This window comes from Cavia porcellus, unplaced genomic scaffold, assembly GCF_034190915.1.
Source record: "Cavia porcellus strain 051 isolate PalLab524CR breed Dunkin Hartley unplaced genomic scaffold, mCavPor4.1 scaffold_5, whole genome shotgun sequence".
Taxonomy (NCBI): Eukaryota; Metazoa; Chordata; class Mammalia; order Rodentia; family Caviidae; genus Cavia; species Cavia porcellus.
This window is the reverse complement of record NW_026947488.1, coordinates 90101133-90114876: the sequence shown is the minus strand read 5'-3', so window position 1 is coordinate 90114876 and position 13744 is coordinate 90101133. Positions and strand designations below refer to the sequence as shown.

The 13744-nt window shown below is 35.0% G+C and overlaps 1 long non-coding RNA gene across 9 annotated transcripts in view; it reads right to left on the bottom strand.

Moving 5' to 3' along the window:
* The window catches only part of LOC101788210 (uncharacterized), a 338370-nt gene that overhangs the window by 28368 nt on the left and 296258 nt on the right, over positions 1-13744 (bottom strand). The window contains exon 7 of one of the 9 annotated variants that reach the window (XR_010047663.1): positions 2891-4285. The exons of the other annotated variants lie outside the window; for them this stretch is intronic. This is a non-coding gene — a long non-coding RNA (uncharacterized LOC101788210). Of the gene's footprint in view, positions 1-2890; positions 4286-13744 lie in introns of those variants that run through there. 9 annotated transcript variants of the gene reach the window in all.

The window sequence follows — 13744 nt, the reverse complement described above, 5'->3', positions numbered from 1 at the left end:
GTGTTAACAGTCATACACAGACTTGAACACTTTAATACATAATTATATGACTCAGTATGGTCTTTTATTTAAGGTTTGTGAGTATCTGTAGTGCAGGAAATATATATCTTCCTTATTATTTTCATGATACTATAATATGTAGAACAAACTATTAAAGTCCTTATTTTATCAAACTATAAAACTGCTTATAGGACAGGGAATTCTGTTATAATGGATAGATCCATTTGTGACTCCTTGCTCATGCCTTAAGAGTCTGTAAGCCAGTTGTGGTGGTGCACACTTTTAATCCAGTTCCTGAGTAGATGAGGTAGGAGTATTGCCTCACATTGGAGACCAACCTGTGCTACACAAGACCAGCCTGAACTACATAGCAAGACCATATCAATATGACAATAACAACAAAAACCAAAATTACACCAACACAAAGATTAAAACAAAAAGTAAAGGAGCATATAAACCAGCATTAAGTAATGTTATTTTTTCATGCTTGCCTTTCCTAATGAACTAAGTGATCTTCCTGTACTGCTCATCATTTAAAATGTTACCATTCATTGGTAGGTCAGTGTTCTCTAAATAAAATAGGCCTATGAAAATGTATACATAATCTAAAGCTTCTCAATGAGCTTAACTTTCTCTCCATTTTAGTAGTTTCTTAATACATACGTGTATTCTCATCAGATAACTTACATAATCATTATAAAAAAAGACTTCCATAGAACTCAAGTTCCTAGGTTATATCATCAGACTATATAGTAATTGGTTCATAAAGGTCCATCTTAATGAACCTGTGAAAGTACAGAGATCATTTTAGAACTTCAAATTATATGATATTTCTTCATTTTTAATATGGTCACTTAAGTAAAACCTAAGTGATTTTTAACTTTTTCTGTTTCAAAGGAGATTTTATGATAATAGGAATGAAGAAAATAAAATAAATATATCATCATGTTGAGTGCAATATGGTTTATATGCCAAAGTCAAAAGAAACTATGTCATATAAAGAAGTTCCATTTTTTTTTTGCCTCATGCATTGATTCATCATCATTACATTAAATCATTTGATATCTATTTGTTTTCATAATTCTTTAAATGTTAGAAGGAATTAAATTTATAATTAGAGTATTTACTCATACATACATTTATACAGATTTTAAAAATAATGTAATAGTAATTTAATCCATTTCTGCTGTCTTAGGAATGTTTTTTGTTGTGTAGAAATGACTTACCTTTTTCAAAATTGAGAAAGACTGAAAGATCCATGTGTATTATGGTTTTTCAGTTGTTCGTTTACTATAGCGATTGGGTAGAACAGAAGCATCAATGACAGTTAAATTCAGGAGCTAGCAAATGTTTTCTGTGAAAAACCGGGTACTAAATACTTCAGGCTTTGTTGACTACAGAATATCTGTTGTAACTGCATTATTTATCTGTTTCTCTGGCAAAGCTGCAACCACAGATAATACATAAATGATTTGGGTATTATTTAGAAAAAGAGACAGTGAGCTAGACTGTATTCAGGAATGAAAGCTCTCTGGTTACTAATCAAGCTAAGGGGACTGTCGTCAGCCACGATAATAAAATATTTTGAGTATGGAGCTATTTCCTCAGTTTCAAAAAAGGGTATCTCATTGCTACTAGCACAGTTCTGAAAAAAAAATTAATAAAACCATGTAAAAATGTCCAATTCTTAATTAAATGGAGAATAGCTTACTGTTTAGAAAAGCTGAGTTAACTCTGAAATTTTTTTTTTTTCCTTTTTATTGGTACCAGGGATCGAACTCACGACTGCCTGCTTGCAAGGCAGGCACTTATGCCGTTGAGCTAAATCCCCAGCCCTTAACTCTGAAATTTTTAAAAATTAAACTTTTACAAACCAAAAATTGATAATGTTATAAATTTTCTGTCTCATTGACTACTAAAAAATAAAAGATCATGTTAAAGCCAACATTTCAATTTTACCTATTTAACATAAAATTATGGTAAGTTTTAGAGTTATGTTCTTTTCATGTGACAATTTTTCTTGAAAGAAATAGCATGGTGAGAGGGTCAGACATTTAGCTCAGCAGTGCAGCGCTTGCCTGGCAAATGCAAGGTAAGGTCCTGAGTTGGATTCTCCATACCAAAAAAAAAAGTAGAGGAACAACATGATAAGGAACCATATGTAATTAGTAAATGCAAGGCAGCTTTCTAATGTCAGCACAGCTGGGACTAAGGCATTGAGCGCATTCTGGGTTTGTAACCCCATTTTGCATCTTTCAATGACTGCCTTAGAAGAAATAAATTTAATACATCAGAAACTTCCCTTTATTATCAGCTCAAAAAATAAGTTGAAGAGCAATAAATTTAAAAAGAATCTACATAATCTTTCATGATAAGTTTTCATATCAAACATAATCAGTCCAGATAAGGTATTAAAATATATAAATACATAATTTATCAAAATGATATTATTTCTGTTCATGATACATTTGTGCAAATATAAGAAAAGCTAAAACTCTGATCATTACTTTTGGTGCCTGCTTTGCATTGTGATCACCACAAAGCTTACAAGAAGTATCTTTTAAGAATAATAACCTAGGGCTAGGGATTTAGCTCAGCAGTATAAGCACCTGCCTGGCAAGCACAAGGTCATGAGTTCGATCCTTGCTACAATAAAGAATAACAATCTATTTGAAAGTGATAGTGATATAACCTTCATTGTCAAAATAGGAAAAGAAACAGCAAGAGAAAGAAAAACACCAGTAAAAAGCTATACAATTTCATGTTAGTTCCCACATATTAAGCTTTTCATGCCATATATATATATATATATATATATATATATTGCCATATATATATATATATTGCCATATATATTATTTTTATTCTTTATACTAGAAAGATAAATGGTTTATACACTGTTATGTTTTTAATATTAGAGCAATCTGGATTTTTCTATATAGTTATTCTTACTAGCAAATGTTATAGCTTCCAAAGTTTACTGCTTAATGGCATCTCTTTCTTTTAACTTGAAAGATTCCTTGTAGCATGTCTTGTAAGATAATACTGGAAGTGATCAATTCTCCCAGGCTTTCTCACTTTCTCTCTCTCTCTTTCTTTCTTTCTCTCTTTTTCTTTCTTTCTTTCTTTCTTTCTTTCTTTCTTTCTTTCTTTCTTTCTTTCTTTCTTTCTCTCTTTCTTTGTTTCCTTCTTTCTTCCTGGTCTGGGAATGGATTTATTTGTGGCTCATTTCAAAAGGATTAGTATGTTGTGTACAGTATTCTTGGCTAATAGGTTTTTTCCCCTTTATCACTATTAAAATTTCATCCCACAATCTCATTGCCTAATATGTCTGCTAAGATGTCTGCTGCCAAGCATGCTGGATCATATTTACATGTGTGCTTTTTCTTCTTCCTGGTGTTTTGAGCATATTCCTTCCATCTTTAAGCTTTGAGAGTTTGAGTATAATATACTTTGAGATAGACTAGTTTGAGTTGAAGTTGACTGGTGGCCTTTGATTTTCTTGTACCTTGATTTTTTATCTATTTCTAGGTTTGGAAAGTTTTTTTCTATTATCTCTTTGAACAAGATTTCTATCTTGTTGACAGTCTCAAGTCTATCTTAAACCTTTCGAACTCCAATAATCCAAATACTTACTCTTTTAATGCTACCTGTTTTCCATAAATTTCTTCATTTCTCACCATTGTTTTATCCTTTTTGCCCTCTGTTATTTTTCACCACCTTGTCTTTGAGCTTATTGATTCTTTCTTCTGCTTCATCTATGGTGTCTTTGATGATTTCTAACACATTTTTCATTTTGTTTAGCTTTATTTTCAGTTCTAGTATTTGATATTCTACAAATTTATTTCAATTTCTCTTATAAAAGGTTGAGTTTTTTCCGTGTATTTTCTTGAAGTTCATTGAATTTTTTAAGACTGACATTGAAAATTGTCTATTAAAATGTATGTTGATTCTTTTTTCAGTGAGTTCTTAGAGCTTTATTTTGTACATTAAGAAGGTCAGAAGTCCATGAAATTTTTGGTGACTTTTGTCATATGACAAGGATGTTTGTTCACTGGAGGAATACTATTTATTACAGTCTTCATAATTTGATTTTGTGCTTATGCTTCCAGAAATTCTAAGCAAACTGCTCATTTTCTCAGAGTCTGTAAGCTGCTTTAGCACTAGATGGTGCTCTATATCCGTGTTGGCTATAAATCTGTGGTTGGTGCAGTGACACTATTGTAGCACTAGAGGATGCTCATGTTTAATGTATCACAGTTCTTCAGTTACTATGTTCATCAGGCTGGACAGAAAGAGAGAAGAGTGTTACTAAAAAGGGTAGTGCTTTCCACATTTTACTAGGGCCAAGAAAAGCCCAGACAAGTTTTTCACAAACATCAGCCTATTATAAGATGCCACAGAACTTTGCCTATGTAACTTGGATGGTGCTAGATTCTTACATAATTAATCATCTTCTCTCAAGTGAACAATGACTCTCCACCTTGTTGTGTGCAGTATTTGGGCAGGGGTGTCGTGAGCAATCCCATAGCAATCAATGCTTCTGTGCTGGATCACACTGGTATAGGAGAAATATAACTCTCAACCTGCTAGATGTCATATGTGCCAGGTTCCTATCTCCAAAGACCAAAGAATGAATTCCAAGGAACAACAAATTTTAAGAGTAGGAAAGATTTATTGAGACATAGCTTCTGAAAGACAGGAAGGGTCCTGAAAGTGGGTGCCATGGGGATCATTTCTCCAGGGATCTTTTATAGAGGAAAATCACAAGGTAGGTTCAAGATCACAAGGTGGATACAACCTGGGTCAAACCGCAAACAACTAATAAGATTACAAATACAACTGCCTGGCTAATAATGATCCAGTAGGAAAACTGGCCATGTAGTAAGGGTATGTAGCTGATATCATTAACCTTGGCCTAACTATGATTTCTAAAGCAGGAACATTTTGGGGAAGGGGATCTTCTGGTCACCCATCTGGGTGTCTGATGCATATGTGGATTTAATGGACCGAGTGATGCCAACTACAGTATAATCTCAAATTTCCAATTTTCCCTTAGGGAAGTATGAAAGTCTGGCCATTGTAACTTTAATCTCCAGAACTTGTCTTCTTCAGATGTATCTCTGGTCATGGTTTTGACAAGCCCTCATCTTCACTCTGACTCACCTGATTGTCTAGCCATGTCTGACTGACTATCAATTTCTGTACAACTTAGCTGCCTGCAGAACCAAATTGTAGAGTGCATTGTCACCAGAGGGGGACCAAGACCTGCACTGCTATGGTTGACCTGTTGCTATTGTGTACTCCTAGCCCAGCATCACTTTAACTAGATAAAGATGATGTAGATCAAAATAAAAATTCATTGAAATTATGTCATTTGCAGGAAATTTGACAAAAATAGTTTTCATCATGTTAAGAAAAATTGGAGAAATTCAAAAAGACAGGTATTCATTGCATGTTTTCTGTAATAGCTGAAGTCCAAAAAAAATTAAAAGATGCCATTCAAGTTGCAGAAGGGATACTATTATGTTAGACCAGAGTAAGGGAATAATAGGAAAGGGAAGGGATATAAGTTAGAATATCAAAGCGATGACTGTAATCAACGCATGCTATATGCATATGTGAAATAACACATTCAAACCCAAAATTTGATAAAATTAATAGACACTAACAAAATATTTATTTAAAATAAAAGTAAAAGTTCATATGACCAGGACTACTGATCTTCGTGTGGCAAAAAGTTAGCCTTAAAGCTGGATTCATTGGCATTAGGCTGGGGCAGAGGCATTGGGATCTGTGGGTTTGGAGTTTACCCTTCCTGGCACTGAGTTCCAAGGTGATGTTTTGTACTAACTTCCCCGCCCCACACTACCTCCAAGATATGGAGTTATGCTTTTCAGTGTGCTGCCCACGGATGGGGAAGTGGTGGTAGCTTCAGTGCCCTGGTTCTCACACTGGCAGTGCCAAGGCTTTATTTGGGGCATCTGTCATAGTGCAGAGCCATGGGGCCGTGCCAGGTACAAGGTTTATCTATTAGGTGTTAGAGCCTGAATTTAGAGAAAGTCTTTCTGCCAGGAAAAACTGGGCTTTGGCAGGGTGTAGTAAACAGTTTTGGATAGATAGGGCTCCCTGGAGCTGTAGTGCTGGGATAAGAATTGGTGAACACATTCTTAATCTTGATTAAAAAGTTCTTTTAGTTGGTTCACACCCTTATCTTTCAAGAGTAAGTAATTGCCTTATTTTTGCTTGTTCTCAGTGCTGTTAATAATACAAAAAAGGACATATGCTTGTCCTGTTTTACTTAAGAAGTTGACCAGAAAATATCCTGTTTTGAGTATCAATTGTTCTGTCCTTTGGTTCTTGAGATGAGTACAAATTTCATTTATTATGATTTGAAAATGCATTTAGTTTGTAATAATTTCTTTACAGGATGGTTTTGATATTATATGATCAGATGTATACAAAGTTCATTTTTAAATAATCTATAATTTGTTTCAATTTATTTAACAAAAGTAGCAAATTAGTTTTAATTAAAAGATGAATTTGGCCATTTTTGCTTTTAATTTTTGTTTTATTCTATGTATTAAAATAACACATGAATTTGCTTCTACTTTATTGATTTTTTTCACTAATAATTTCATAATTATTTCATAAACACTTTGAATGAATATATTCTGTTTCCTGGAAATTGTTTATTCTTTTTAAGTATTTTTCTATTTCGAATAGCTTCGTTGATGTGACATGTAGCTGTATTTCATTCTATTCATGCTTCCAACGGCATGGTAAGGTATACGTCTTTGATTTTTTTTAATCTAGATTCTGTTATCTCCAGTTCCACCCTTCGTATTCACTACCTAGACCATCAGAGGGCACAAGTCCTTTGGTACTCCAGTCTCTCTACAGGCCAGGCTGCAGTTTTATGGAATGATCAGGTCTGATTCCACCAACAGGCCTCTCCCAAGCCCCAGTATAAGGAACAGAAGTGATCAGGCTTCATAAAAGTGCCAGAGACCACTTCCTATGACACAAAGCATTTTTACTTCTTAACGTGAAGAATCTGAAATAGCTTTTGTGATACTAAAGTCCACTTTTTATTTGCCTGCTTATAACTCTCATCTATGATTCTTTTAGAATAAAAGAATTTGCCCTAAAGATATGTGTGTTATTTGTATTTTGAAATAACCTCTGCCATTACTTTTGAATCATCACAAGACTTACTGCAAGTTCTACTCTTTCCTTTAATACATAATCTAGATAATTCATCAGAATTCAACTTCAGAACAACGAACTACATGCCCCAAAACTATGTAAGAAAGAAGCTTATTCTACTACTCTTCAAGATCATGAGAGGGATTTCCTATAGTATGTGAAGCCAGTCATTACAGCAGGTGACACACAGCTGTACTTATTGTTCTGGTGCTTAGTTGAGAAATTGAATCCTTTGCAATTAAATTTATTTTACTGCAAAATGGGAATAATATTAGCTTTTGTCTTACCCCAGTGTAGCCAGGATTAAATGAGATAAGATATGGAATGTACCTCATGTAAGATCTTGGCACAGTGTGAGGGCTCATCGCATGACAGCTATTTTTAGTAATAAAGGCACAGTCCTGAAATGATAAATATATGCCTGGCTTGCATTTCATGTTCCAGGGATTGTTACTGTTTTTCTGGGCAGGGATTACTATTATACCCCCAGGCAATGGCCAAAAAGCCATCAGGACCTGGAAAAGCACGCAGCATAACAGAAGACAGCACACAGGCAGCAGGTGCTGAGTGATCCACTTAATTCTGATGGATGGCGTGTGTCTGGCATAGGGCTATTTTTAACACAGCCATTAAAACTGTAGTAGATCAGTGTCTGTACCCCCTTAAAGGCACTGCCAGCACCTGCCAGGCTGCAGGACCAATGGGAAGTGTGTTCAGTTATATTGTATTTGTTATCCATTATTGGCCCAAATTTTGCTTTCATTATACTGGAAATACCTTGACATATTTTTATAATATGCTTCTTGCCCACTATCCATCTATAAAGCATAATGCAGAGAAAATTCATGTCTAGTCTAGATTTTTGCTATCTCTCTTATGCTCTTATGCCAGCTACTTCCCCATACTAGCAAGCTGAGTCAACATGATTACATATGTGCAGAGCACAAGTATGTCATATTCTGGTTTATCCTTCTTCTGAAAATGGACAAAATGTAGCTGGAGTTTCACTTTGTCTCTCAAGTCTGACACAAAATATCTCTTTTTTTTTTTTTTTTTTTTTTTTTTTTTGTCTTTTTTGTTTTTATTGGTACTGGGGATTGAACTCACGACTGCCTGCTTGCAAGGCAGGCACTTATGCCGCTGAGCTAAATCCCCAGCCCCACAAAATATCTCTTAGCATGCATCTAGAATTATTTAAGGAAAAATTTTGGAAAACAGAATTCAAGATTAGCTTGACGTAGGAGACTGAGGATGGAGGATCATTGCAAGTTTGAGACCAGCCTGGAAAACAAAGTAAGCTTAAGGCCAGCCTGAACTGCATAGTGAGACACTGTCTCAAAAAGACAAAAAAAAAAAAAAAAAGATTAGTCTGAGGATATAGCTCAGCAGCAAAGCACCTTCCTGGCAAGCATGAGGGCATGCGGTCCTGACTTCAGTTCCTGTTACTAAAAAAAAAAAAAAAAAATTACTTTTACAGAATTCAGGATTAGGTCAATTGCCCCAATTTCTCACTGGAGACATGCAAAGCACCTCATACGCAAAAGCTCCAAACACAGTTTCTTGTTTCCTACTACATTCTGCACTCAAATTCTCTTGTCTGCCTGTGGTTCTTATTAGAGAAAATGGCACATTGTTTGTATCATTGCACAGTGTTAGTAACTCACCATCACATTTCATTTCTCTTTCTCATCAGCTTCTTATCTAATCCCTCAGTGAATGACAGACAGAGCAGAAGCAGGCAGGGCTGCACCTTGAGCATAGGTTATTTTCAGTCTTACAGCCTCTCCAACAACATTGCCCCTCTCGAAGTTGCCGTCCTGTCTAATGGGCAACTTCTATCACCTCCTAACTTGCCTCAATATTTACCTCTCACATCACTATTTTATTCTCCAGGTAGAAGCAAGGATTACAGAATTTATTGACTTCTAAATGGCTTCTAAATAGTCAAGGGGAAAATGTCACTCCTGTCCAAAGTCTTCCAATGATTTCTTACTGCACTTAGAAGAAATTCCTAGTTTTATTTAGGTTTTGATTTCTTGGCTCATTTCCTTTCCCTTCACTGTCTATCATTGTACACAATGGTTATTCACTTCATCCCAACAACAATGGTCCCTTGCTATAAGCACCACAAACATGTTCTCATTTCAGGGCATTTGCCCTTGATAGTCTGCTGCCCTGAAATTTACTCATCTACACATTTGTGTGACATTCACAAATATTCACTTTATTTAGATTTCCATTCATGTATCCACTCATTGAAAATATCTTTAAATTTTAACATTCTATGTGTTCACTGTTCAGTTTTCATTTTTCTTTTCTTTTTTTTTTTTTTTTTTTTTTGTATTAGGAATCAAACTTAGGACTTTGTGCTTTCCAGGCAGGTGCCATATCTGAGTTGTATCCCTGGACCCTATATTTTCATTTTTGGAAGACAAGGTCTCACTATATAGCCCAGGATGACCTTAAAATCAATGTAGCCTTGGAATGCCTCAAACTCACAGCAAGACTTGTCTTTCAGATCTCAGGTTCTGGTTTTTAAAAAATTATTTTTGTTTGTGCATGTTTGCAGCACATAATGGTAGCCCTCACTGTGGGGAGCTGCTTACATGTACACAACACATCGTAATTCTTTTTAACTCTTATTTTCTTCCATTATTCCCGACCCCCATCTCCTGGTTGGTTTCTCATTTGCAGTGTGATTTTCTGCTTGTCTATCTATTCATGAGACACTCTTCTTAATATAGGATATGTATTTCTATCACAGTATCTTGTTTTATTTTACTTCAGGGCATTTGTACTGTCCAACATCTTGTTTTACCTTATTTTATTTGACTATTGCTTGTTCCTCCTTGTACTAAAATGCAAGATTCACTGGAAAGAGGTTCTGTATAGTCCCTTTTGAGTTCCCAAGCACTTATGACACAACCTGCCTCACTGAAGACCCACATCCAACTAATCTTCCATTTGTTACGTGGTTTAGATTTGTTTTCCTTTGCAGAAGTGGGAGTGTAATTTTTTGAGGAAAAGTTTCATATACAGAGCTGATGAACAATCATCAGACATATTTTGTGTCTTTTGCATTTGCAAATACCAGAGTCACTCCTTCGCTATGCATCCTGTACAAATCTAGCTGTTTGTGTTGACCCTGGAATAAGAAAAATGAAAAACTGAACAGAGATTCTAGTTAGATGCTAATAAAGAAGACCAACAGAACCTAATAAAGTTAGCTATTGTGCATTTACTGTTGATGATATTGTTATGCAGATTATAGCACTGTGGGTGATTTTTTTTTTTTTTCTTGTGCTGGGGATTAAACTCTTAACCACACATTTGCCAAGCAGGCACTTAAGCTGCTGAGCTAAATTCCGGGCCAGGGTGATGGTTTTATTAGAGGTCATTTTCTTCCTTAGAAAGCCTATAAATATACAAATTTAGATCAAAATGTATATGTCTGTAATTTAATAAGGAGGTTGTGTCCACAGAAAGGTAGATAGGGTTAATAAATATCAGAAATTTAATTCAGGAGATATATTCAGCATCATGACATCATTTGTCAATAGCTGATATAAAATTATATGTGTTAATAGCAAATTTTTCTGTCAATACCTTTGAAGTTTTTTTGTTTTTTTTTTTTTGGTGGGGGGAATGTTTCAGAAAGAGATAGATGTTCTATATGTTTTCTTTCATCTGATCCATTTCTTTTATTATTTATTTTTTTTTTTTTGAGACAAGGTTTCTTCTACTGGCCCCCAAGTCATTCCGTGCCCAAGACCATTAGCCCCCACTGTTTTAGGCCTCTTACTCATCACAGTTCTGACTTTCTATGTTCTTCTGTTTTATATCTGCTTTCCTCTCATAAACAAATCAGGGCCTTGGTTAACTAATTTATCTTCCATATTTCAATTTTATTGTCAGTAAAACCAAATTACAAAGCCTTTATGGATTTTCTAATTATAACATGGCATAAAACAAATATTATACCTGGAGAATGATACAAGATGTTATGAGATTATTGGAATGTGAAATGACTGAAGAAAGTCAGATTACCAAAGAGGTTCCACTAACAGAAGAACCCAGGAAACAAAGGCCAAGTAGCGGTTAAAAAAATAAGTTAAGGGGCTGGTAATGGAGGCACGTGGTGGGGAAAGGCGCTGCACACTGCGGCGTGAGGGAACAGTACAGAAATGAGTGGGACATCTTTTAACAGTGCAAGATAAGGACAAGTAACATTCTCAGCAGGGAGAATTAGGCTCTATGATAAGCTAAACATATTATTTATATGAAATGACAATTGGTTAGTAACAACATGCTTTGGCTTACACTCTACTAGGAATTAAAATTAAGTGATGATTTTTGATCTGTTTGTGACTCAGTGAAATTGCATTATTATTAGGTTAATAAGACATAAGTGCAAAGGTTCAGGTTCTCAGTCTTATGTAAAGAGTAAGAGAATGAATGAAAAATTATAGGCAAATACAGTCTACCAATTAACTTCTCCCAGGAGACATGTCTATAAAAATCAACACTAGAGGCTGTTTAAACAAGGCTTAAGATCACTCAGAGCACAGCACTATCTCCTAGCCTAGAGCTTGACTTTCTCTACATCTCTGAAATCAGATATACTATGTGTACCACTCTCCAGTAGGAGGATATCTTTGAGGAAATCCCAAGGAAAATTGCAGAAACCTCAATCTATTTTGGTAAATCTCTTTATACTATTAAATTTGTCCTGATAGAACAAAGAAGAATAAAAAAAATCACAGAACTTCACTGGGTGACATACAAATGTGGTTTTATTTTGTGTTCAGTGTTTTATCAGCAGTAATTCCAATGTGGCAAACCATCCTTAAACTTAACGGCTTAAAAAACAATTTTATTTTGTTTGCTAATCTGTAGTAATTCATGTAGCAACTGAGAAAGTGGTCCAACCTAGAGCATACTTCTGTGATTGCCAGATCGGTATCAGCTATCAGATAGGAGATTAATAACTGGAAGGCTTCCTTACATGGGCCACTTCACAACAGTTACTCCTATTTATTTATCTTTTTTTGTACTGGGGATCGAACTCATGACCTCACACTTGCCATGTAGGTATTCGTGCCTTTGAGCTATATTTCTGGCCTACCATAGTCTCTTGAGCTTACCAAGCATAAAGACTAGGAATTAAAATAGGAATTCTAAGTGGAATAGCCAGATGTATCACACATCATGAACTACGCTCAAAAGCCATGTCATGTAGAGTTAGTAGTCACAATCTTGACTGGATTCAAGGGAAAGGAAGACCTTTTGACAAAAAAATGTAAGTCTCATTGAAAGGGAAGACAATGAGATAAAATGTTTTATTGCAGTCATTATGGAAAACCACAATGTGCAACACTCTATATTCAGGCCATAACAATTTATATCTCTCTCATATGCAAAAGTCTCCTTCCAAAAGTGGAGCAGCTCAATGTTCAAATATTTATCATCTGATCAGATGTAGATACAGAAAATATTCCTTGAATAAAGTTCCTCAGATACATTTTATTGAGGGCTCTTTCTCATAATGTGATGATTTGTGACATATATTCCCCAAATTAAGTTTTTTAGCTCTCCACATACCCAGAAGTAAAACAGTAGGACATTGGATTATTTTTGTAGATACTTCACTCAAAATGGTAGCTAGGAGGATGGAATACAGAATTTCCCATCCATTCTGAAATTCCAGGCCAGTGCTGCTGGCTTTTTGACTGGAGTTCAGTTCTCTTCCTTGAAGGGTTTTTAAAATTTTATTTATTGTTATTTATTTATTTTTGTGGCCTTTCACCAGACTTAATGAGTTCTGTGTTCTGCCTCCTTGGCTCACCTTTCTGTTTGAAGTCTCTGTGTGTGTATTACCTGCTAATAGACATCAAAGACTTCAAGGCCTCTTCTTATTTTGGACTCTTAATCTGATACCTTTTCCTTGCAAGTTGATAGGACATTGTTTGCAAGCTTTTGATGTATTTATGTATAACTCAGCTTATTGGATAAAACTGTAATTACTAAATCTTGTCAAGATAGTCCATTCTCAACCTTATCAAGACCTGCTGTGGGATAGTATCCTTACTATCTCTACAAGTCCTGGTGTATAGAGGAGAAGATATTTAAAGCACATCATTATGATCTTCAAAAGGGCATTCATTTGAAAGTTTTCATAAGGAGTCTCTTAGAGCTCTCTGAGGTCTTTATAATATGTTTTACATACAGTTGCTTTCCTTCTTTAAACCAAGTCTTAATTTAAATATTATTTATCGTCTGGAAACTTTGGGGGAAAAAAAGTAGATTCGTTTTCATACTAAGAGGGTTTTGATACTATATTTTTAAGGACAAGTTTTTGTTGTTCTTGTTCATTGCCCTCCTCTCACATCTAATCAAAGTCAGTGAAAAGATTTGCCTGAAAATTTCCTTAGCTGGATCCATAAATTCATTGGTATGTTTTGCAACCTCTCTGTTAATACAAGCAATAATATTATCAAAATTTCTACTACCAAACATCTTCTAATCATAGTTTTAT